General features: G+C 41.8%; 1 protein-coding gene across 4 annotated transcripts in view; it reads right to left on the bottom strand.

The window, feature by feature from the left end:
* LOC122540918 (synaptic vesicle glycoprotein 2B-like) overlaps window positions 1-27,441 on the bottom strand; it is a 199,233-nt gene that overhangs the window by 102,069 nt on the left and 69,723 nt on the right. The window lies entirely within an intron of this gene.

Raw genomic sequence — 27,441 nt, 5'->3', positions numbered from 1 at the left:
CTCTAAGATTTTGTCCACAACAGAAGTGAGACTCACCGGCCTATAGTTACTAGGGTTATCCCTACTCCCCTTTTTGAACAAGGGAACCACATTTGCTATCCTCCAGTCTTCTGGCACTACTCCTGTAGACAAGGAGGACATAAAGATCAAGGCCAATGGCTCTGCAATCTCCTCCCTTGCTTCCCAGAGAATCCTAGGATAAATGCCATCAGGCCCAGGGGACTTATCTATTTTCACCTTTTCCAGGATTTCCAACACCTCTTCTCTACATACCTCAAAGCCATCCATTCTACTTATTTGTGACTCAGTATTCACATCGACGACAATGCCCTGTTCCTGAGTAAATACTGAAGAAAAGTATTCATTCAGTGTCTCCCCAATCTCTTCCGCCTCCACACGCAACTTCCCACTACTATCCTTGACTGGACCTATTCCTAACTCTACCGTTACGACGATTAATCCACCTCGCCTATACATCCCTGAATGCTACGAGCAATTTTTTTCAAATGGTTAATCCAACTAACCTGCACATCTTTAGATGGGAGGAACCTAGAGCACCTGGCAGAAGCTCACACAGACACAGGAAGTCATGATTTGGAGACAAACACCTGATGAAGGAGCAGTGCTCCAAAAGCTAGTGCTTCCAATTAAACCTGTTGGACTATAACCTGGTGTTGTGTGATTTTTAACTTTAGACACCGGGAGAACATGCAAACTCCACGGGCACAGTTGCCTAAGGCTGGATTTGAACTTAGGTCTTTGGTGCTGTGAGCCAGCAGCGCTAACCACTAAGTACCCAGTCAATAGGGATCAGGTAGAGTTATATAGATAGATTGGGAAGGTGGCCTGATGAGTGACAAATTACATTAAATATGAGCAATTGCAAAGTAAAGAAACTGGGGGAGGGAAATAAACAGCAGAAAAATGAACTAGGCCACAAAACATTTTGATAATCTTTGGTGTTTGCAGTGGCTCGGCCCATGGAACCAGTGGATGGTGTGATGTATAATACCAGTAAAGCCAAATCACTGGAATTTAAGCTTTATAATCAAGAAAATATGGAACAATTCTCAAGAGTTGACATTGTACAAGGTTCGCCTGCAAAACTATACACAATTTTAATGCACTACTAAAGCTATTGTATCCAAGCTTTTGATACGTTACGCAAAAGGACATTCAAACTTTTATTTCTTGATTCATTCACAGGAATAGGTGTCACTGGCTAGGCAGCATTTATTGCACATCCCTAATTGCCCAGAGGGCAGTTAAGAATCAACCACATTGCTGGGGACTGGAGTCACATGTAGACGAGACCAGGTAAGGATGGCAGGTTCCTTCCCTAAAGGACATGAGTGAACCAGATGGGTTTTTCTGACAATGGATTTGTGGTTAGCATTAGACTCTTAAATTCAGATTTTTTAAAAAAAATTGAATTCAAATTCTGCCAGCTGCCATGGCAGGATTCAAACCCAGGTCCCAAGAACATTATCTGGCTCTCCAGATTAACAACTCAGTGATAATACCATTGGGCCATCACCTTTGGGATTGTTCATATAGGATGAAAAAGGTTGAAAAGACTCAACACTTTCAGGAGATTGATTAACTAAACTGCAGACTTTTCCAGATAGCCTCAAATTCTAAAATAGTGAAATGGACTTCAGTGCAGAGGTGAAGAAAGTGCAAAGATATTTTTGATGTAACCAATTTACATGAATAATCATGAGCACATAAAATGACTTCTCGGAGAGAGAATGGTGGAAAAACACTAGAAAAATAATCGTGGAACTGGATGTTTGAGGGAATGGAAAATTGAGAGTTATTAATCACACAGATGAACCGGAGAAACTTTTCCAGTCCTGCAATCATCCAAACTCCAAGTAATAAGAAGATCATATATCAAAGCTTTTAACCAACTGGAACATGAAAGTCTTGGTCAATGAGCATGTGTCTCAATTGTAAGGTGCTGGCCGTACTGGTTTGAATGGAAATTTAGGTTTGACCAAATCTCCATCTGTTGAAACTTATTGAATGATCCCACTTTTGAAGGTTAGCCATTTAGATGAGCTTCTGGTCACAGGCTGCATCTGTGGCAATTTGAACTTAACTCCGAAAGGATTTTCTGGTTAATTTATTTTTTTATCTTGATCTGAAATGAAATTTGGATCACAAAGACTTCTAGAAGCACGCAGAAGAAATGTTTCGGGCCAGATAGCTCAAACATCATCCATCACAAAAATGCTGAGCTTTTTTTTGCATACTCTATCAGTTTAAGACAATTAAATGCTATGAGTAAATCCCATCGAAGGCTGTCGCTGTGAGGTGGGTCTTGGGGAAAAATGGGGAGCGTCTCTATCTCTGAACCCCAGTCTAGGATTGAAGCCTGAGGAAGGTACATTCCTAAGCAAGTTGGTTATCAACCTGTAAGTCCTTCCAAACCCCCTAAGGAAGGCAGTAGGAGTAGGAGAGTACCTGGTCAGCAATTCAGTGTGGCATCTCTCAAGCTCTGGCCTCTGGCTTTATTTTGAAAAGTAAGGATCAAAAAACAGATATAAGTCTGTGCTTAATCTACATCTTTCAGTGTGGTAAGTCTTTACATTTGTCTCAAAAAAAACTGGATTTCATTCATTAACGCCAGACTAAACAGACAACACAACTGTCTTAGCTCTTCCACTGTAGTGATAATTTCATTCCTGAGTAGCTCTGACTGGAAATTCAGGAAGCTAATCTTTATCAGAGAAACGAAAACAGAAATCGCTGGAGAAACTCAGCAGGTCTGGCAGCATCGGTGAAGAGAGAAACAGAGTCAACGTTTTGGGTCCAGTGACCCTTCATCGGAACTTACTTTACAGAGAAAGTGAGGGGTAAAGATTAAGCTTTTGAATAAAACAGGCTACCAAAGATTTGTACCTACAAATGAGAGGAAATGGTTTAGTGGTATTGTCTTATCCATTCAAAATAAATCCATTTGTTGATTTTCAATTTGTCTTGCATCGCCCAGGGGTTCATCTGTTCTCTTTTTGAAAGTCATTAGATTTGCTCACAATGATACTTAAGAGATCACTATATTCTGTAGACACAGTAAGGTGAGTTATTATTATGATCTCCCCTGTTCCCACACCAATGTCCCACAAATATAAAGTTAAACATTAAGGCAGTAGAAATATGCTCCTGATTATTGGGAAATGGTTCTACTTACAGCAGTGAGCTGTAACAGTGAACCTGAGATAATACCTAATGCAGTTCAGAAACTTGTAACAGTGTGCATGGGTCTCTAAACCCAGCAAGGGCCAATACTCTCAGTAAAGGTGGAGAAAGTGACAAAAACAATGGAAAGAGGTTAACATGCTTACTGAAGAGAAAATGTTCCATCTCAGATCTCCCAATAATAATTGGGTAATTTTGTGTTAGCAGAGAAATCAGACCGAATTTTTCCAATCCAAGGATAATAGGGCAGTGGAATAAATCAATTGAAATTGGTACGAATGGGTTGAAGGAATAATTTGATGTGTTTCTCAAGAACAAAGGAATTAAGGAACACCGTGGAAAGCTGGGTTCCAAGTTGGTGGTTGTCCCTTCAGCCACCTAAAATCAAAGCTCTGGTACTTCCTCCCAAAACTCCGCCACCTCTTTATTCCCTCCTCTTCCTTATTTTCAATGTACCTTAAAGCTTACTACTTTGATGTGTTTTCTGATCACCGGCCCCAATATCTTGTCATGTGGTTATACATCCGTTTTTTTCTTGATTACCACTGCTATAAAGCACCTGATTCAGAAGTCACAAGACACCAGGTTATAGCCCAACAGGTTTATCTGAAATCACAAGCTTATGGAGCGCTGCTCAGGTAAAGTCTTGATGAAGGAGCAGCATTCTGAAAGCTTGTGATTTCAAATAAACCTGTTGGACTACATCCTGGTGTCGTGAGACTTCTGACTTTGTCCACCACAGCCCAACACTGGCACCTCCACAACACGAAGCACCTTAGGATGTTGTAGTGCATATAAGGTGCTGCATAAATGTATGTTGTTATTGCAAATTGGTCAAATGGTTCAAAAGCATTAGCCCGTAGCACTGCATTTCCAATTGCTATCTTGAAAAATTCTTGCTTCTTATGAATGGTTATAAGCTCTCGGGTAAGCACTATGCTCACTGAGCGTCATACACATATACACAACGTGTGGTGAACAGCCAACATTATGACGATAAACAGTGACTCAAGTCTTACTTCAGATAAATAAGTACAGTCCTCCAGTTCTTCATCGTAATTAATCACATTGCAGTTAGAAGCTGTGGTGCAATAAGGAGAGCAGCTGGGGAGGGGGAAGGTCAGGCAGCGTGCTGTGCTTAATGAACTACTTTGATTTATATTTACCGTTGGTCAGTTTGCATGAAACCAAGTACTGAGTGTGCTGCAGGTAACAGGTGTGGCAGGTCCAGCACTTTCTTGATAGCTGTTACCATCAAAGGTTGGAGTGAAGAACCAAGTGGGCAAGCATTTACTTCATCAGTCTTTAAGTTAAGCTTTAACCTTTCTCAATGATTTAGCTGACAAGAGCCCTTGTGAGATTTGGATTTGATCCATATCGATTGGAAACATCCAAGGTTCAATTCCCTGTCTATGCTGAGTTAACTAAACTCAGCTACTAAATTGTTGCAATTGGTCTAAGCATTTCCTGACCAAGGACAGTGAGAACCAAGTGTCCATGCTCTTAATTACAGTCTAATGCCTTGAGCTGGAGAGAGGGTATCTTATGGCTCTCAGGTGAGAATGAGATTGGATTTGGTCAAGATATGTTATGGAGTTGAATAATCTGTTTAGGCTCAAACATGAAGAATGGACCTCCAGGCAAAACACACAGAGATATCTGGATATAATCAGTTAAAAATCACACAACAGCAGGTTATAGTCCAACAGGTTTAATTGGAAGCACTAGCTTTCGGAGCACTGCTCCTTCATCAGGTGGTTGTCCACAACCACCTGATGAAGGGGCGGCGCTCGGAAAGCTAGTGCTTCCAATTAAACCTGTTGGACTATAACCTGCTGTTGTGTGATTTTTAACTTTGTACACTCCAGTCCAACACCGGCACCTCCAAATCATGGATGTAATCAAGTCACGCAACAGCACAATGCCTTTAGTAGGAGAGAGACAAAGGGGGGAGGGAAAAGGAGCCATTTGATTGTAAATAATTCAAGGAAGAAGGCGTTCTTCCAAGATCACATACTGAGCTAGCTTTGAAAAAAAAAACAATACAACACACCAACAGCAAAATGAAGTCAACAGCGGATGCACTTCAGTCATCGATGGAAAATAAACCATGTGGCACTGGGCACACATCCAACAAAACAGCAGACACTCAGTAGTCACAGGCATTGCAATGATTGCCATTAGATTCCACCAACTGTAGGTCCCCAAAGTACAATCTATTTATAAAGCTCCTGAAAGATATTTTTAGGTATCATTGTTTCTTGTTATTTCACTGCACCATTGGCAGCTATGCCTTCAGCTGCCTAGGGCTTGCGGACCGGAATGCCCTCCCTCACCCTCTTCACCTCTCCTCCTTTGCCCTGCTTTAAGATGCTCTTTAAGAACTACTTCTTTGACTAAGTTGTCATCACCCGTCCTTAAAAGGCACAGGGTCAAAGTTTGGTCAATAACGCTCTTCTAAAGCATCTTGCAACATTTAATGATATTAAAAGGTCAAATAAAAGTTTGTTTCTGTTGTTATCATTTTTATTTTACAGACTGTTGTTTTTCCATTGTCAATGCAAACGTTCAAGTTACCATAATCCTCATGGACCATACACTTGCATGGACATATTGTTAAATATGGGCATCATTATTACAAGAAAAGTCTCACAAAAGTAGCATTAGGAGTTTTTAATGTAGCGCATTACAAGAATATTGGAACTATGAAAAGATATGTTGTAGATTCAATAAAAACTGGACGGGCTAAATTATAAGAACAAGCTGCAGCGATAAGTCTTGTATTCCCTTCAGTACAGAAGTTTAATTGAGATTTTAAAGCTTATTAATGATGGAGATAAGCATTTCCTCTAGTGGGTGAATTCAGGACGAGGAAGGATACCATTAAGTTTGAGCAAGGCCATACTGAGGTCATTCAGAAAGTACTTATTCAAACAAATATAGTCAAAATCTCAAACTCCTTCTTCCTGTAAGATGAGATTGATGGATTTTGCCTCGTTTGGGGTATTTAAAGGATAAAGAACCAGGTCAAGTAAATGAACTTAAGAAACTGATAAGGCATGATTTACGTGAATGCAGAACAGGATTGAGGGGCTGAATGGTCTACTCCTACTCCTTCTCTGCATCATTTAGCATTGAATGGATGAGCATGTGAAAAGGAAAAGAAAGTATATATTGGTGAAAGACTGGGAAATATACAGCAGCAATTGAACTTTCACAGGTACTTTGGACTATATGGTCTCCTCCTGTTCCACTGTTCCTAACCTCTACATTTCTACAATAGTAGATAAGTCATTGAGTATAAAGTACAGGTCATACAGACCATTTTATTTCATTCCATAATGAACTTTATGATATTCAAGTTGAAGAATGTTAACAGGTTCCTGCATTTGTCACTCAGTTTTGGCATCAATGACCCCTTGAACATCGATGCAGTTTGATGTACCGTAATTATCTTTCCTACTCATTCATGGCTGCCACTGGCAATGCCAACATTTATTGTTCATCCCTAGGTGCCCTTTAGAAAGTGGGAGTGAGCTGCCTTCTTGAACTGCTGCAAAGTCCTTGTCATGTCGGTACGTGCACAGTGCTGCTGGGAAGGGAGTTCTGAGATTTTAACCCCACCAGCAATGAAGGACTAATGAGGTCATTCCATGTCAGGATGGTTTGTGGTATAGAGGGGAATTTGTATGTTGTGGTGCTCCCACGCATCTGCTGCCCGTGTCCAGCCAGGCAGTAGAATCTGCAAGTTTGGAAAGTGATTTCGGAGGAGTCTTGGTGAATGTCTGTAGTGATCTTGTAGACAGTGCACACTGCTGCCACTGTGCAACCTATCAGTTATTGGCTCAAGCCTGAACATTATCTTGCTCCATGTGTATATGGACTGCTTCAATATCTGAACATTTGTGAATGTGCTGAAGGATCATTAATAAATATCTCTTTTCCATGATGTTGAAGGAAAGGCGATTGATGAAGCAGCTAAAAATGGTTGAGCCTTGGATGATACTCAAAGGAAACCACAAGTGACCTCCTAGAATTGGTCTCCAATAATTGTAACCATCTTCCTTTGTGCTCAGTATGATTCAAAGTCGTGGAGAGATTTCCCCTTGATTCCTGTCGAATTCACCTTTGCTTGTGTTCCTTGGTACCACACTCAGTCAAATGCTGTCTTAATGTCAAAGAAATTCACTTCACCTCATATCTAAAGTTAAGCTCTTTCGTCCATATTTTGATCAATGCTAATTCCTACTTGCTTCCAGCAATGCTGCTTAACTAACCAATGCTTCTGAAAATCACTAAACTGGTAACACATGGTGATTTTCCCCTCCCAACATGACTATAGATTCTCTGATTAAGAATCACAACTTAGTGCCTTCTTGCAGTCACCATCCTGTCATGGATCCAGCTGAAAGTGCTTTAAGATTAAACTAAAGGTACATTAACCATTATAACCATAAAAGAGAGGAGATTATTTTTTATTTTATCTCTTGGCTTTGGAACCATTTCCAAAGCCATTTTCAAAGAAATGTTCATACCTAGACATCAGGTCCTGTAAAAATTGGGTCTCTCTCTCTAATGTGATGTGGACATTGCTGGCAATGCTAGAATTTGGTGCCCCATCCCTAATTGCTCTTGAACTGAGTGGCTTGCTAAGCCATTTCAGAGGGCAGTTAAGAGACAATCCCTGTGGATCTTGAATCACATGTAAGCCAGACTGGGTAAAGATAGCACATGGCAATGGAGAAAACATCCAGAGATGTTTTCTCCACTGACTTCCTGCTGCAACTAATCTTGGCAACTATTATCTGGCCAGCTCCTTATTGACACCCTGGATGTGCTACAGAACGTTTTTTCTTAAAATTCATTTGCAAACAACAATGTTGATGAATAAAATGCTAATTTAAAGGAAGTTAGAGTCACAGAATCAGACGCTTTGGTCCAACTTGTCCATGATGACCAGACATTCTTAACTAATCGAGCCCCATTTGCTGGCATTTGGCCTATATCCCTCTAAACCTTTCCTATTCATGTACCCATCCAGATGCCTTTTAAATGTTGTAATTATACCAGCCTCCACCACTTCCTCTGGCAGTACATTCCATACGTGCGCTACCCTCTGTGTGAAGAAGTTGCCTCTTAGGTCCTTTTCTCCTATGCCCTGTAGTTTTGGACTCCCGTACCCTTGGAAAAAGTTGAAAGATTCTGGTGGCCAACAGGAGGTAATTGGGTAAATATTGCAATGTCATTTCCTCTTGTGAATGATGTTGCGTTTAAGTATACTCATAATTAGATTTCACCCTCTTTAATCTTGCCATTAATGTGTACTTCCACAGTTGCTGTGCATCAAATTCAATCACAGATACACTAACAAGCATCTCATTACACTCCCTACTTACATGTCTCAAGTTTTTCAAAGCTTTTTGAATCAAGATGGTAATTTTGATACATTAGTTTGACTGTATCTTTTAATTTATTTCTGGAATTATCAAGATGCCAGTATGATGAAATCAAATTGTTTGAACTTTCAAAACCAGTAGTAAACATTGCTCAGGTTAAATCTTACCCCAATGTAGATGCAGACAAAAAATCCTTTTATTTTGTCCCAAGAATGTACCTCACCTAAAGTGACTTCTATCCCACAAATGTGGCTTTTACCCATTTCTACATTAGTGACCAAGTGATCTCACTGATTAGGATTAATTGAGGGTTAAATAATGGACCGGTAGAGGCAGTTTTGTAATGTGGGCCTGGACACCCAATCAGCCTTCAATTGCTGACTTGATTCCATTATCACTGTCAACAGGATGATACCTCCCCCAAGACTTCTGCACATTGCAAAACCGTTTTTTGACACAATTTAAAATGTATTCATTTGTGGGATGTGGGCATCGCTGGCTGGCCAACAATTTATTGCCCATCCCTAATAGTCTTTGAGAAAGTGGTATGAGCTGCTTACTAGAACCCCTGCAGTCCATACGCTGTGGATTGACCCACAATGCCCTTAGTGAGGGAAGTCCAGGATTTTGATCCAGCGACAGTGAAAAGACTGTGATATATTTCCAAGGCAGGATGGTGAGTGACATAGAGGGAAACTTGCAGGTGGTGGTGTTCCCATGTAGCTCCTTGTCCTACTAGATGGAAGTGATCGTGAGTTTGGAAGGTGCTGTCTGAGGATCTTTGGTGAATTTCTGCAGTGCATCTGCTGCTACTGAACGTCGGTGGTAGAGGGAGTGAATGCTTGTGCCAATCAAGTGGGCTTCTTTATCCTGGACAGTGTCAAGCTTCTTGAGTTTTGTTGGAGCTGCACCCATCCAGGCAAGTGAGGAGTATTCCATCACACTCCTTATTTCTGTCTTGCAGATAATGAACAGGTTTTGAGGAGTCAGGAGGTAAGTTACTCACTGTAGTACTCCTAGGTCTGACCTGCTCTTTTAGCCACAGTGTTTATAATGCAAGACCAGTTGAGGTTCTGATCACTAGTAACTCACCAGGATGTTGATAGTGGAGGATTCAGTGATGGTAACACCATTGAATGTAAAAGGGTGGTGGTTAGATTATCTCTTATTAACACCTGGCACTTGTATGGTGCGCATTTGGCTGACCACTCATCGGTCCAAGCCTGGATATTGTCCACACTTTGTTGCATTTGAACATACTTCAGTATCTGAGGAATCGACAATGGTGCTGAACATTGTGCAATCATCAGCGAACATCCCCTGTTCTGACCTTATAGTAGGGAAGGTCATTGTTGAAGCAGCTAAAGATAACTGGGCCTGGGCTCTATGCTAAGGAACTCCTGCAGATAGGAACTGACTGACCTCCAACAATCACAACCATGTCCTTATGTGCCAGCATGACTCCACCTAGTCCCGATTCCCATTGACACCAGTTTGGCTAGGGCTCCTTGACGCCACACTTGGTCGAATGTGGCCTTGATGTCAAGGGCTGTCATTCTCACCTCACCTCTGGAATTCAGCTCTTTTGTCCGTGTTTGTATCAAGACTGTAATGACGTCAGGGCTGGAGTTGCTGTCATGGAACTCAGACTGGGCGTCACTGAGCAGGTTATTGCTGTGCAGGTGCTGCTTGACAGTACTGCTGATGACATCTTTCATCACTTTGCTGACAACCAAGGGTATACTAATGAGGTAGTAATTAGTTGGGTTGGATTTGTCCTACTTTTTGTGAACCAGACATACCTGGACAGTTTTCCACATTGTCAGTAGATACCAGTGTTTTAACTGTACTGGAAAAGACCATACTGGACTAGGGGAGCAGCAAGCTCTGGACCACAAGTCTTCGTACCATTGCTGAAATGTTGTCAGGGCCCATAGTCTTGCAGTATCTAGGTCCTCCAACTGTTTCCTGATATCAAGTGGAGTGAATCATATTGGCTGAAGACTGGCTGAGGATCACTGTTGGAGGCTGGAAATGGATCATCAACTTGGCGCTTCTGACTGCAGAGTGCTGCAAATGCTTCATGCTCATCCTTTACACTGCTGTGCTGGGATCTTCCATTACTCCTCCTTCAGTCAGTCGTTTAATTGTGTACCACCATTCACAACTGGATTAGGTGGGACTGCAGAGCATTCGTCTGATTAGTTGGTTGTGGGATTGCTTAGCTCTGTCTATCATTGCTGCTTATGCTGTTTGACATGCAGGTCGTCCTGTTTGATAGCTTCACCAGGTTGACACCTCACTTTTAATTATGTCTGGTGCTGCTCCTGGCATGCCCTCCTTCACTCTCCATTGAACTAGGGTAGATCCCCTGGCTCGCTGGTAATAGTTGAGTGTGGGAATATGCTGGCCCATGAAGTTGCAGATAGTGCTGGAGTACGATTTTGTATTTGGTGATGGCCCACAGCACCTCATGGATGCCCAGTCTTGTTGCTAGGTCTGTTCAAACTCTATCCCATTTAGCATGGTGATAGTGCTACATAACACAATGATGGGCATTCTCAATGTGAAGGCCATACTCGATCTCCACAAGAACTGTGCTGTGGTCACTCTCACCAACACTATCATGGACAGATGCATCTGCAGCTGGCAGATTGATATAGGTAAGGTTAAGTATGTTCTTCCCTTTTGTTGATTCCCTCATCACCTGCCGCAGACCCAGTCTAGCAGCTTTGTTCTTTAGGAACTGACCAGCTTGATCAGTAATCGTGCTGCTGAGCCACTGTCAGTGGTGGTCATTGAAATCCCCCACCCAGAATAAAGTTTGCACCCTTGCCACCCTCAATGCTTCCTCCAAGTGTTGTTCAACATGGAGGAGTACTGATTCATTAGTCGAGGAAGGATGGTACGTGGTAATCAGCAGGAAGTTTCCTTAACAATGAGACTTAACTGGAAGCCATAAGACTTTATGGGGTCCAGATTCAATGTTGAGGACTCCCAGGGTAACTCCCTCCAAACTATACCAGTGTGCCGTCACCTCTGCTGGGTCTGTCCTGACAGTGGGACAGGGCATATCCCAGGATGTTGATGGTGGTGTCTGGTATATTGTCTGTAAGGTATTATTCTGTCACTATAACAGTGTCAGGCTGTTGCTTGACTAGTCTGTGAGACAGCTCTCTCAATTTTTGGACTAGCCCCTAACTGTTAGTAAAGAGGACTTTGCATGGTCAACAGGCCTGTTTCTACCTTTTTCAAAGCCTAGGCCAATTCCAGGTGAGAGTTTGTAGCGATTAATACAACCAAGAGACTTTCAGAAGGCAGTTGAGAATCAACCACATTGCTGTTGGTTTGGAGTCACATGTACGGCAGACCAGATGAGGGTGGCAGATTTCCTTCCTGAATGACATTAGTGAGACACATGTGAGCAACAGAGATTTGCATTGCAATCAGATTAGATTAGATTCCCTACAGTATAGCAGCAGGCCATTTGGCCCAACAAGGCCACACTGACCTTCCGAAGAGTGACCCGCCCAGATCCATACCCCTACCTTATATTTGCCCCTGACTAATACACCTAACACTATGGGTAATATGGCATGGCTGACTTACCTAACCTACACATCTTTGGATTATGGGAGGAAACCAGAGCACCCGGAGGAAACCCGGGCAGAAATGGGGAGAACGTGCAAACTCCGCACAGACAGTCGCCTGAGGCGGGAATTGAACTTGGGTTCCTGGCACTGTGAGGCAACAGTGCTAACCACTGAGCCACCATGCCACCCAAGCTGTTTAACGTGGAAGTTCATCATGGCCTGAATGACCTCATTGTACGATAACATTCTATGATTCCAGTAGCTGGTTCAAGCCCCTTAAACCTACTCACAAAGGACCTTTAAAGTCAAGAACAAAAACAGGAATTTGAAGGGTCACTGGACTCGAAACATTCACTATGCTTTCTCTCCACAGATGATACCAGGAGTTTTTCCAACACTTTCTGTTCTTGTTTCTAATTTCCAGTATCCACAGTGCTTTACACTTTAGTTCTTAAAGCCAACCCTGATATACCGGGAGATGGTCCATTATTGAGTCCAGTCTTTTTTCTTCTATTCTCCAACTTTGAGGGCAATGTGAAGAATCTGCTAACACTCTGACACTCCAATGCCTTCACCTTAAGTCAATCCCTATTGTCCTTGATTCAGTGACTCCGCACCACAAGACTGCATCAATCAAAGCCTTTCCCAACATCACAAAGCATTAGATTCCCACCACCATAGTGCCCTTGCTCTATTAGTCCCATTCACACATACAACAAGATGTTAAATTCAGAAAATAAATAATTTCACAAGCTTACGTTAACAGAATCAACATTCACAGCAGCTGAACTGCCCTCATTGAGTAATAAATACAAGTGAACAAATGTTTTGTTATTAATTACTGCACCATCAACTGGATAGGTATTTAAAATTAAAATGTCCCTTGGAACACAGCTTGCTCACATAGAATCAGTCGAGAGATGGTTTTGCATTGTTTTTATTAATGATATCATGTAGAGGGAGAATTCAAACAGCATGTTTTTAAATATGTTTAATGGGAAAGAAGAGTGCAATAAAAAATCTCAAGAGGGCAAGATGCGAACGTCCCAGCATTGACTGCCTGCAACAAAAATACAGCGTTACAGGAAGTTGAGAACTCTTCGTTTTCCCCATTCCCAGCTTCAACCTTGAGAGTTTCCTTGAGGGAGTAATGGCTACTTCTGCCTACAACCAGTGGCATTTTAATTTATCGAGCTAGAATCTGTGCGGAAGTATTTGGTTGCTTATTCCCCAACATCTTCAGACGCTGCAGTTGTTGGGGATTCTAATCCAGCCAAATGCTGTGATTTTTGTGGTTTGTCGGGAAATATTTAATGTGCAAATAAGACTGTAAAGAATCCATTCTTTTAAAGGTAAAAGGTATATTTTTTCTCAGTTTCCTTCAGTATCTTACAATGTACTGATTATTTGGGCTTTGAAGGAATTCTCCTCCAGTCCCACCGCTATCCTAAGTCTAATTACTCAATAATTGACAGTTTTCTATCTTAACAAAAACAGAAACTGCTGGAAAAGCTCAGCAGGTCTGACAGCATCTGTGAAGACAAATCAGTTAATGTTTCGAGTCACTAGACCCAAAACATTAACTCTGATTTCTCTCCACAGATGCTGCCAGACCTGTTGAGCTTTTCCAACAACTTCTGCTTTTGTTTCTGATTTCACCATCTATAGTTTTTACTTAGTATTCGATCTTATCTCTGCTCCTTTCGCCCAACTGTTTTAGTTTGGACTTTACAAAGAAGGTGCCACTTCTGACCTGACTATGGCTAGTTTGTTTCCACTCTAGCTGGTATTCTTAACGATGGTCACTCATACCTCAATCTGGCTATCACTAGTCCCCCCAATTCCAATACGACCTTCCTCAGATTCATCCTGAACTCTCCTGGACCTCTTAATTACAAAACTCATTTAAGTGACAGCAATTTGCACTGCAACTGGAAGATGTTTGACTTGGGAGTCCGTCAAATTTAAATCTAACTTCTCATGTCAACTTGCAGCTGCCTTGTTTGTGTGTGAGACAGATGGTGCGGTGGTGTGTGACAGGAGAAAGGGGCTCTCACTAATCTCCTGTGTACTCTCCCTGTCAGTATCAAAGAGGCACTACCTGATAACAAGCAGAATGTATCTTTCAGGGTATTTTCCCATAATTATTTACTTCTTTTCAAAGTGTTGACCACTGGGGTGGAGGGGGGGGGAAGGGAGCTTCCCATTCCACTGGCATCAGTGAACTCTGTACCACAGCCAGGCTGTAACATTTAATGTGAAAAACGAAATTAAATGAATGCTTTAAGGAGGAGGATATCAAAGAGGATGATGGATAAGCTGGGGTCTTTTGGATAGCTGAAAGCAAGGCAGATACAATGGGTCGCTAGTACTATATTGATATTTCAATGATCAAACCAGGCATGGTGATCCATTTTATGAGCCCTGATGTGTATATTGCTCCAAGTTGCATTTACTGATGGCAGAGTTGCAAGAACCTACTTTAATCAAACATGGTAGTAAGTCTGAATCTATCCTACTCAAAATATGTGCATCGTGTCAGACACATAATTTAGAGAAATTGCGATGAGAAGCAGGTTTGAGCTAAGCTGGGACTGTTCCAGCTAAGTCAGACAGTGATTCTTGTCAAGTAAAAACACAAATTGCTGGAGAACCTCAGCAGATTTGGCACCTTTCGTGGAGAGAAGGCAGAGTTAATGCTTTGAATCCAGTGTCACAGCTGGGTCTCCACAGATGCTTCCAGATCTGTTGAGTTCCTCCAACAATTTCCATTTGTTTCAGATCTCTAGCATCTGCAGTTCTTTATTTTTAATTATAAGGATTAGTTTATCTGGTTAGACAATCAGTAGGGAGGCACAAAACAAGACAGAATCTAACCATTGTCCTTCGTAATTCAAAGACTTACGATCCTTGAGCTTATTATTGACCCAGAGCTACACTGGACTCGTCACATATATACTGTGGCTGCAAGAGCAGGTTAGATGCTAAGAACCCTGCAGCGAGTAATTTACTTCTTGTCTTCCCAAAACCTGTCCATATCTACATGGCACAAATCAGGAGCCCAATGGAATACTCCCCACTGCTCTGGATACGTGCTGCTCCAACAACGCTCAAGAAACTTAATACCATCTGGGACAAATCAGCCGATTTGTTGGCATCCCATCCACTACCTTCAAAATTCATTCTCTTCACCACCAATGCATAGTGGCAACAGTGTGTACCATCTACTACAGCAACTTACCAAGGCTCCTTAGATGGCACCTTCCAAACCCACAGACTCTACTGCCTGGACGGGCAAGAGCAGCAAATGTATGAGAGCTCAACCAATTTCAAGTTTCCTTCCAAGCCACACTCCATCCTGACTTGTAAATGTGTCCCTGCTCCTTTGCTGTCCTGAGGTCAAAATTCTGGAACTCCCCCTCTAACAGCATTGTGGGTCTACCTACAGCATATAGACTGCAGCACTTCAAGAAGGCAGCTCACCACCACTTTCCTCAGGGCAAATAGGGTGGACAGCAAATACTTGCCCAGCCAGTGACACCCATATCCCACAAACAAATAAAAGCTTAAAATTCACATCAAAAATGATGATACAAGAAAAAGGGACTCTACACACACATTGTGAGGATCTGATACACAGAAGGACATAGTTCAAACTTCTTTGAGATAATCAAAAAGAAGATGGATACTTACTGTAGAAATAAGGGTTATTACATGCTTTGAGAAAAAGCAAGAAAATGCAATAAAAATGTAGCAACAGAAATAGTGAAGTTGACTTGAGGAATGGAAGCACAGAATTATTACAGTTCAGAAGCAAACAGCTCATGCTGCTCCCATGTTCGGGTTCTTAAGCAAAAGCAACTTGGTAATTATCACCTTCCTCACCCATCTGCTCCTGGCTCACACATGCTCTGCAAATGCTTGCTGTGTCAATCTCTGATTGCCTCTGATATAACACCTAGACTGGAATATTAAATTTGGGTCCTTCGTAATGGTCTTAACACTTTGTCTCCTGTGCAATGTCATGGTGGCAATGAGGCACAATACAGTGGTAATGTCACATGTGAATCCCAGGTAAATGTTCTTAAGGCATGGGTTCAAATCTCATCATGGGAGGTTGTGAAACTTAAATTTAATAAGAATATGAAATAAAATGCCATTCTAATTATAACCATTTTACTAAAAACCCATCTGGTTCACTAATGTCTATTAGGGAAGGAAATCTGCTGAGCTTACCTGGTCTGGCCTACAAGTGCCTCCAGACCCACAGCAATGCTGTGAACTCTTAACAGCCCTCTGGGAAATAAGGGATGGGCAATAAGTGACAACCCAGCCAGCGACACCCACGTCCTGTGAAGACTGAAAAAATTTGCAATACATCCATTAACAGCCTTTTGCGTTTCTTGTACTTCAGACATCTTCCTTTCTATGGCCATCATACTACCAACACACATCAGTTGATCAACAATCCTTCTATATCATACCTTTATTTACTCATTTTGAAATGTACACACACGTCATCCATCGCTTCCCATCATCAATCGGCTTCATTGTTGCCCCAAGCAGCTTGACTTAACTTGGCAAAGACACAGGGTTTTTTTCTCGCTATTTGTGGAAGCATAATATCCTCTGAAGATATTGAAATTATCTTCGTGGGGAATCAATTGTGCATGAGTTCAAGCACCATAAATTGCTTAAAATGGAAGACAACAAAAGAGTGATCCCTGCAGGAGACTGGACCTCAATAGTGACCTCTTTTATCCTCCTGATGGCTGACGAATAAATCACTCCTATCAGGCATCAATTCAGATTGAGACTCATCAATCCATCCATGGTTCATCGTACAACAAACCTCTCACTACATACTAAAAAAGTAGCCAGGAAATCTCCTGCTTCTCATGACGGTAAACCCCACTAACATCAGTAATTATTACTACCTTTACTAGTAACTTACGCCATTTGTTCCCTCTCTGACAATACTGACTACACTTCAAAAGTAGTTGATTGGTTGTAAAATGCTTTGGGATATTCTAAGATCATGAAAGGTGCTTTATAGATGAAAGTTCTTTGTGATTTTTTTTCCTTTCAATTATACCAGTAATCACCATTAACTCTATCAGATTTTAAAATGCTCAGAGGAATGGATAATGTAAATCCAAGCATGCTATTCAATTTGCATTGAAAGCACAGAAGTGGAAGATGTGCTTATCAAACCTGAGGCTAGGCTTGAGATTAGAAGGATTTTCCTCCCCCCACGCAATCGTGAAGCTGTGGAATGAAATCCCTGTTGAAGTATTTGATGCTTTGCTGAATAATTGTCTAATTAGGGGCATAGTTGTGAATGGTAAGGACCAGTACAGAGAGAAATGACTTAATACAAGATGGAACATGGTAATCCTGAGCTGATGCCACCACAGTAGTGTCATGCTCCAGGAGAGGAGCCAGTCAGGAATGTTGAAAAGGGGGAACTACAGAGGTTCTGGAATTTGTTTTTCTTCACCTTCATTAGGAATACCTTCATTACCCTTCAGGAAGTGCCCTTAACCCTTCCTCGAAACTCTAAATGAGATGTGTATAGTTGATTAGAATGGTTAATAATACAGAAGATTATAAGAGCACAAGGATATAGAGCAATGTAGGCCTTTCAGCCCCTGTAGCATTCCCCACCATTTGATGAAATCATGGCTGATCAGTTTGTGGCCTCAGCACCACTTTCCCACCTGCTCTCCCAAGACTCTCCAATTGCCCTGTCCTTAAAAATCTATCCAACCCAATCTTGAAGATATTCAGTGTCCCAGCCTCCACTGCTCTCATGGGCAGAAAGTTCTGCAGACTAACAGCCCCTTGAGAGAAACAAAAATTCCCTGCATCTCAATCTTAAATGGGAGATGTCTCATCTCTATGCTACATTTCCTAATTCCAGACTGCTTTACAAATGGAACCATCCTCTCACTACCTTTCCAATGAAGCACCCTTTAAATAATATCACCTCCCATTCTTCCAAACACCAATGGGTTGAGTTCTGAGGAAGGGTCACTAGACCCGAAACGTTAACTCTGATTTCTCTCCACAGATGCTGCCAGACTTGCTGAGCTTTTCCAGTAATTTCCTTTTTTGTCTCCAATTGGCTCGGGCCTAGTCTGCTCAGCTTTTCCTCCGATAATCCTTTCATTCCAGGAATCAATCAAATGAGCTGCCTCTGAACTGCTTCTAATGCAATAATGTTTTGAGTCAAGCAACGGGACCAAAATCCAAGTATGGACATGAAATGAGACCTCAAATCCTGTATGGAGGTAAGTATAGGCTGGAGGAAGAAGATGCCTAGATAGTCAACTTGCCTTTTCTTCCTTCAAAATTAGCTGTGAAAGGCCAACGCAGATCACAGCCTTTTCTTAAATTCCTGAAGAAGGGTTACCCCCCGAAACATTGACTTCTCTGCCCCCTGAAACTGCCTGGCTTGCAGTTTTCTTCCAGCCTCCTGCTGGTCCACCTTGGAATCCAGTATCTGCAGTCTTTTTTGTCTCTTTTCTGAAATTCATTCATGGAATGTGGTTATCGCTGGCTAGGCCAGCATTTACTGTCCATCCTGAATTATTAACTCTGTTAGGGTCAACCACATGGTTGTGGGTCTGGAGTCACATGTAGACCAGATAAGCATGACAGATTTCCTTTCCTAGGAACCTGGTGAATTAGCAAAACAGGTGTGTTTTTTACAACAACTGACAATGATTACATGGTCACCATTACGCTAGCTTTTTATTCCGGATGTTTCTTGCATTCAAGTTTCACTATCTGCCCTGTTGTGAACCCATGTTCTGACAAAGTTAATCTGGTGTTAGTCTGGAGTACACATCCAGTGACAGTACCATTAAGTCACTCCCTCACAAAGGTGGGGTGCAAATTGGAAATTGACAGCTCTGTTTTTTGCACTGTCTAGGCGGATGGACTACCTGTAGAGATACATTTCATTCCCTCTATAGCTCTGGAAAAGGTTCATGATTGACTACACACTCCCTGCCTGTGTCCACCAGCTGCAAACTCAAAGTGAAACCAATTATACCAAAAAATAATACAACGCCACAAGAATCAGAGGGAGGTTGATAAAGGCAACAGAAAATGCATGAATTCTTAATGTTTAAAATACAAATAGTTAGTGGCAGCCTTTGACTATTAGATGCTGGCGAATATGATAATGACATTGCACAGCAGTTTGGATTCAAAAATTAGGTCATGGAAAACGCAGTTAATTAAATCTCAATAAATTTAATTTAATTACATGTTGATAATGAAACATGTTGGTGCGCATTAAACAGATGGTTCATGTTGTAGTGTTGGACAAAAACTAGTATTTGCTTATGGACAAAACGTGAGTGACTGGGGTGGGAATAAATATTTCAAGGGGAAATAGATGTAGGAATGCCAACTTTATCAAATTCAAAAGCAGACAGAGTTTAGGAAGGGGCTGGGATCATGGCAGAGGGTTTAAGTCTGAGGTGATAGAAAGCAAATGTAAGAGACATAAGAAAGAGCTGCATTTTATGTACATAGCTGCTATTTTGCACAGCATATTCCTAAGAACAGGAATACCTTTAACAATCTGTTTTTGTGATTTTAATTGAGGAAGAAATATTCGTCAAGACCAGGAAAACCCCCTAAATTTCTTCAATTTTTATTCCACAGAAGAGTTTACATCTATGCAAGTGGGCTGTTAGGCCTGTATCTCGAAAACTCACCCAAAGGAAAGCACCTTTACATGTAGCACTCCCTCAGTACTGCAATGGACAGTGAGCCTTGGTTTTTCACTCACGCTCTGGAGGGGCATCTTAAATCCAGGATTTTGTGAATCAGAGTGCTACCAGAGCCATGTGTAACACAGGAGTATATTTTTGATAGATATCCACCATTTGAGTTGAAAAGAATGATTACTTAATTGCACTGATGCTAATTGGCTATATGATTTATGTGATCCCACATATTTATGTAATTCTATATTCCCAATCTCTTCAGGAAGCAAAATCTTAATGGTGACTTGAATCCATTTTGGTTCTGAGAAAATAAAATTCACATCAAGAAATAATCTCCTAAACTTTGTCAGGAGAAAAAAGTGTTAAATGGAACATTGACAGTCACCCAGCAAGTGCAGAGGGGTGACTCACACCAGACAGTGGTCTTCATTCCCTCAGTGCAAGTGGGGAGCTCAATGATGGTTGTCCAACACAGCCATTCAGCCCATCAAGTCTGCACTGGCCCTCTGACTAGCATCCCGCCCTACCTCCATAACCCCAGATTCACTATGGCTAATAGCCTGCATGCTACAGGACAATTTGGCATGGCCAATCCACCTACATTGTAGGTTATTGGACTGTGGGATGAAACCAGAGCACCTGGTGGAAATCCATGCAGACACAAGAAGAAGGTCTGTATGGAGATTGCACAGTTACCCAAGGCTGGAATCGTACCCAGCACCCACGAACTGTGAGGCAGCAGTGCTGACCACTGAGCCATCAGCCCAGCCTGTCAGGTCAAGCACAAGTGGGAAGCTTCAACTTTGAGAGAATTGAAACTAATCCCGTCATTTGTCTGAATCCAAGAAAGCAGTACCACACTGCACATCAACCCCCTCCAACCCTCCCCTCCCCTTCTATCCCACCTCCACCATCAGAGACAGCTACTCAGAATAACTTACCTGTATTCAGACACCTTACACTCCACATGTCCTCCATCCAGCTGCTTCAGTCACATTCCCTGACTGCTTAGATTACTTGACACTGCTATAGATGATCACATTGAATGGTGGAGCAGGCTTGAAAGATGGAATGGCCTACTCCTGTTCCTACTATCTATGTTACTATGCATTGGTTTAGTTTGCTAGTCTTCACCTGCTTAGAACCATAGCATTGTGTGAAAGTATTGAATTATACATTGGCTCAATTGCAAATCACTCAAAGTCCACCCACTTAGAAAAAGCTAAAATTAAGCCAATAGAATCACAGATCTATAATCAAATAAAGTGATTGAACTGCATTATAATGTAGTATAATAATGCACAGAGGGGTTCATTTAGCCCATTGACTCATCTGGCTCTTTTAAAAACATTTCTTTAGCCACATTCCCCTGGATTGATGCTTCATGTGGCAGGGACTGGGGTGCAAACTGAATGAAAACTAGATTTTTGCCCATAAGGCCAGTTTGCATAAAAATGAGAGCAATGCAATCATGGTCAGGTAATAGCACTCCTGCTTGGATCATGCAAGACTCATCTTCTCTTTCTGATGCTGATCACTTAGACTTTCCCTGTAAATCGCTGCAGTGTTAAATATTTAAACAGACTGCAATGCATTAACCCAGCTGCAAACCGACATGTCTACAAGTGACCTGCTCAAAGGCAAAAGGGGTGCAGGCTATCTGTTAGCTAGTTGCAGGGAGGATGGGATCATTGAGGGATGTGTTGCCTGGAACCAAGGCACTCAACAACTGGTCAAGGGTAAGAATGCAAGCGAGAATGTTGGACACTGAGAGCCTAACCCTGCTCTTGCTTCTGAGCCCGATGACTCGCGCCCCTGCAAAAACATCTACTTTTGTCCCAGGTCTGCAGTCTCTGGGATCGTATTCCTGGCAGCAGTTATAGTCTTCTACATATGCAAGCTTCTTGTCATTCCAGGGGACCTGGTTCTGGACAAAGATCCACCATTCTCTTATTTAAGACGGAGACAGATAGATTCTTGATCAGTCGGGGAATCAAGAATTACAGGGAGACAGCAGCAAAGTGGAGTGTTGGGTCAGCCATGATCCTATTGAATGGCAGAGCAGGCTTGAGGGGCTCAATGGCCTGTTTTGATTTCTTATGATCATTCTCTTCAAAAGTACCTAATGGGCTAGAGATGCAACAGACCTTCCCCCCTCCTTCTAGGAGTCAGTGCAAGTGTCTCAACATATTTTAATGCACTGCATGAGACAATCTTCAAACCTGAAAGATTTCACCTAAGGAAGGAGAGTTAGAAGGCCAATCCAACAAATGCTGTACTGAACACAAATTAAAGAATGTTATACAGAGAAACATGTCAGAGTGGGATTTTCCAAAGGAAATAGCAGATGAAACATAACAACATGATAAAAAGATCATTTAGGACTATTAGGTCCACAAGGTATGCCAGACAGAGTTAACAGAATTTTGCACAGTGCTCACTCGGAGAGAACATTTTTCTCTTTCAACGTTCCAACTTTCAGATGAAACTTTAAACCGTTGCCCCATCTGCTATATCAGGTGGTGCGATAAGATCCCAAGGCACTGTTTTAAAGAAGAGTGGGACAGTTCTCGAACAACTTCCAGCCCAATATTAATCCCCCAATCACCATCACATTATCAACATGACTGTGGGAGTTTGCTGTGTGTATGTACATTGGCTGCCACATTTCTTCATTAACACAAGGGGAGTGCACTTCAAAAAGTACTTCATTGACTGTAAATCACTTTGAGATATCTGATAGTCATGAAAGGTGCTGTATAAATGCAACTATTTCTTTATTTCTTTCTTTAAATAATGGGGAGAAAATTCTCCACATTCATAGTGTGGCTCAGAGATCTGAAATGTGATGGTTTATCTCTTGTTATTTGACAAAAATAAAAAATGACCCCCTGATTTGCTACACTACAATCCATCAGGCATTAAATGCTTCCAATGAACACTGGAAGATTTTGGTGAGGATATCTGCCATCTCTTCAGCCAATGAGACCAGTACACTTTAAGGGGCATTGTCAGTGTTTGGAACTTCCCAGACTATGTAATTCCCATAACATTAACTACCAGTCTCTTGTCCTCCTGACTTAGCTGAGGCATCTCCCCACATTATCACATGGTTAAGAGAGTCACAAAATAATGATCTAGCCAATCCCCTGTCCTCAAACACCACTTCCACATGGCCACTGATAAACAATCCAATGCTTTTCTTCATCCATCTCTAGTTCCTACACATTTTGTTGCTTTACATTTTCCATTATATTCTTCTGGCCCATCTTTTCGTCTCTTCAAGTTCCTTGTCTTCCTCTGAAATATTAGGGATGAAATCCGGCAGCTTAGCTCATTTTGCAATATTCTCCTATTGTGGGATCCAGCCCTATCCCAAAACAGCACTGAAGAATTATTCCATTTTCAGCAATGGATTTTTAGACAAACTATTAGTGAAATAAAGGCACAGTGGCTCAGTGGTTAACACATCTGCCTCGCATCGCCAGGGGACCTGGGTTCAATTCCACCATTGGGTGACTGTACATGTGAAGTTTGCACATTTTCTGTGTCTGTGTGGGTTTTCTCCAGGTGCTCCAGTTTCCCCCCACAATTCAAAGATGTGCAGGTTAGGTGGATTGACTGCGCTAAATTGCCCATAGTGTCTAGGGATGTGTGGGTTAGGTGGATTAGCCATGGGAAATGTAGGGTTACAGGGATGTGGTGAGATGCTCTTTTGAAGGTCAGTGTTGATGGGCCAAATGGCCTGCTTCCACACTGAAGAGATTCTAATAATGAGAGATCAGTCTGTGTGCTTCAGTGGCTCAAGAAGACATTAAAGAGTCTTATTCAAAGGTGCCCAGGGTGCTACAAAGCTTGAAACCAGAAAATAGGCAGCAAACATTCAGCGTATCTGTCCCTTCCATAGAGACAGGGGAAGACAGTTCGTATTTCAAGTCAATAACTCCCAATGATAGATCATCAATGCGAACTCCATTTTTCATTCCATAGATGCTGCCAGACCTGCTCAGCATTATTAACATTTTGCAATTCCCACTTCAGATCCACCACATCTGCCAATTGTTGCTTTTGCATCTATGCTGCACAGTATCTTTTATGCTCTTTGAAAAAAACATGGGGTCACTGACCTCATGGTCACTTGTAGAATCTTCCAGTACCACAGTCCTGATTACATTGATCATTCAGTCAAAGTGTCTTATTGTACATAAAGTACAAGGAGACATATAAATGCAAGTATAGCCTTCTTGATTCAGAATGATTGCAACCAAATTTGGGCTAAGGTTACTTGTCAAATTCACTTCGACAAAATGGAAAGCAAATATATATTTCAAACATTTACAAATATTAAGAAACGTCCTTACCCTTTCAAGTAATAAATGGGACATTTCACCATTAATATTTGTAGGTTAAACTCTAGTTGCCTAATAATTATACGCACAAAATATAATGAATTTGCAATATTCCATGATCCTCAGTGCTCCCCTTCTATGGAGATTTTGCCATCTTAAAGGGGTATATTGTCCCTTCAGAATGCTGAAAGCAAAGGAAAAGAGACAACCAATCGTTTTACAGCCCCATCCTCATCGCAACAGTGTTAGGGCTCTCCATTTCTTCCTTGGACAAACATCTTATCAGAACCCCCATCACCACCACACTCCTTCAACTTCCCATATTGAACAGCTTGTCCTCTTAATTCCACTCACTTCCTGCAAATGAAAATTGTTAGAATAGGCATCTATATGGATCCTAGACAGGCCAGCCATTTTGATGGAGAAATAGAACATTTAACATTCCAGTCCTACCCAAGTTTTCTCCTTTGTGTTTTTTTTTCCAACAATGCTAATGACTGTAGAGGCACCACTTCCAGACTTTACCCCAAAATTGACATTTCACCCACTCTGCTTCTGATTTCTGTATATCCCTCACCTTCACATGGCCCGTTTCCAACTTTTACCTTCCTTTTCTCTGCTTTTCCTTTTCCATTTCTGGAGACACCAGGTCTATATCAACTGTAAGCCCAGTGACTCCCAAAGCATCCTTGGCTACACTCTCCCCGACCCCAATTCCAAAAGGACTCTATTCTATTGTCTTAGTTTCACCAACTACTCTGTACCTGCTGTCACAATGTTACCGTAACAGTGTATGTCTTCTGTTTTGCTATACCAAGGATTTCCCACAGTTGATCTTCCCATCCCCTTTCAGAATTCTAAAAGGACCATTTACTCTGGCACACACCATCCCAGCACTCAGTCATTTTACGATCATATACCATTCAAAATGCTTTCTCCTGGAGAGATCAAATGCAGCAAGAGTGGCTGCTTTGCAGAACATTTCTGTTCAGTCCATAATTTTGACTCTGAGCTTCCACAGCATGTGTCATTCTCCACTCCCACTCTGACCTCTCTGTCCTTGGTCTGCTGCTCTGTTCCAAAGCAAACTCGAAGAGCAGCACGTCAATTTTCAACATAGGCACTTCACACCTATTGGGTTGGACACTGAATTCAACAATATCAGGTCATGAACCTTGCCTCTAGTTATATGGATGTGCAACTGCTGTAATGATTATACTCTGCCATTTACATCCCCTCGACAACTCAGTTTTGTTCATTTGACCATGCCATCATCATGTACTTTCCCCCCTTTATCAGTTAATATCTCCTCCCATCCACTCAATCAAAGATCTTACCTTTTGTTCTACCCTCCCCATCCCTTGTCCTTGCCTGCCAATGAGACCATAAGACCAGCTTGAGACCTGCATATCTTAAACTTCTTTGCACTTCTGACAAAAAGGCATCAACCTGAAATGTTACCTCTGCTTCTGAGTCCAAAAGATGTTGCCTGACCTGCTTCCAGTATTTTCTGTTTTTATTTCTGATTTCCAACATCCGCAGTATTTAGCTTTGGTATTGTTGTCTAAGTCCATTTTGATTAAACTTCTCTCATTTCCCGATCCTTATACATGTGTCTGCCTGCCATGCACTTAGCCACTTACATTCGGGAAATCTACAGCATGATATCTTGCATGTGAAATGAAACATTCTCCATCCTGACAGATGATAACAGGATTTTATTACTGCTTAACTAAGCAGAATTTTTTGCCTATTTTGTATTGTAGTCAGCATTTGACTGTAACAACACAATTGGTTCATCATGTACTCACTGTAATTTTCTCAAGGGAAATGTCTTTTTCTTTTGTTTTCCTCTACGTTTTTCTGTCTCATTTTCTTCACTTACAGATTATTTTCTGCAGTCACCTCCCCTCCCACCACCAGCTTGAACAGCAGTTCGGATTCTACATTTCTCCATCCACTATCAATTACCCTCTGCTAACCAATAAAATCTCATAGTCAGATAAATGTTGTGCCATGGCATGCTTGACTGCGAAGCTTACTTGAGATACTACAGAGGACAGTCAAGAGTCAGCCACATTATTGTGGGACTGGAGTCACATGTAGGCTAGACCAGGTAAAGACAGCAGATTGTCTTCCCTGAAGGACAGCGTGAACCAGTTGGGTGTTTGCAAGTGTTGCTGTTCCCAGTACTTTTATATTAAAGTGACCATTCGCGAACAAAAGCAGAAATTGCTGGAAAAGCTCAGCAGGTCTGGCAGCATCTGTGGAGAGAAATCAGAGTTAATGTTTCAGGACCGGTAATCTTTCCTCAGAACTCATTCACCTTCCTCATTGGAGACACTGGATCATTGCTGAGCTTGTGGTGTGGATGCCACAATGGAATCCATCCAGGCACTTTATCAGACCTGTACCATAGGGCAGCTGTAGCTTGAAGTAGCCTTGTACATCACCCAGTGTTGCAGGCACTGTCACAAACCTAGCAGTTTAAGGCTAACGAGACTAGCTCTGTAGCAGGGTCATGTTGCAAGTGCTATACCAGCCTCGTGCCTGGTTGTATCTGCATCAGTTTTGGGTGATGGGTGGGGCAGGGGTGCACTGCATCAGGGGGTGTACCTGGGTCACTGCTGTACAGAAATTGAGTGTGACCTTGTTATGGCATTGGATTTTGGGATATGCACTGGTCATGTACCCATGCCAAGTCGTCTATTCCTTTTATTCTTAATATTGCTGCAACAGTAAGATGAGACAGTCCATGATGCACGGTCATGTATAACAGATGGAGAGGGTGAAGCAAGTTGGCATGAAAGTGCCGCAGAAAAAAATCAATACTCCTGACTGTAGTGATAAACACACTGAGAATCACTGGATCTGAACACTGCATTCAATCTCACATACACAACACAAACTGAAGAGCTCATCTGTATAAGGCCAGAGTCCACACATTATGTTTCAACAGGAGTTATAATTTGGAGGCTTTTATAGTTTTGCCTTGCAAAGTAGAGAGAGATCGCACTGGTATCCTGACCTGGTTAAAGCAGCCCAGTGAATCTTTTGAGACCTGCAGCAATTTGAATTGTGAGCCTGTGTTTGACAGGGAATGCTGTCGGTAAGAGATTGAACTCTGTGCCACACTTGTGAATAAATCAGCTGG

This window comes from Chiloscyllium plagiosum, chromosome 36 (genome assembly GCF_004010195.1).
Source record: "Chiloscyllium plagiosum isolate BGI_BamShark_2017 chromosome 36, ASM401019v2, whole genome shotgun sequence".
Taxonomy (NCBI): Eukaryota; Metazoa; Chordata; class Chondrichthyes; order Orectolobiformes; family Hemiscylliidae; genus Chiloscyllium; species Chiloscyllium plagiosum.
The sequence above is the reverse complement of the archived record's forward strand: the minus strand, read 5'-3'. Positions and strand labels throughout refer to the sequence as shown.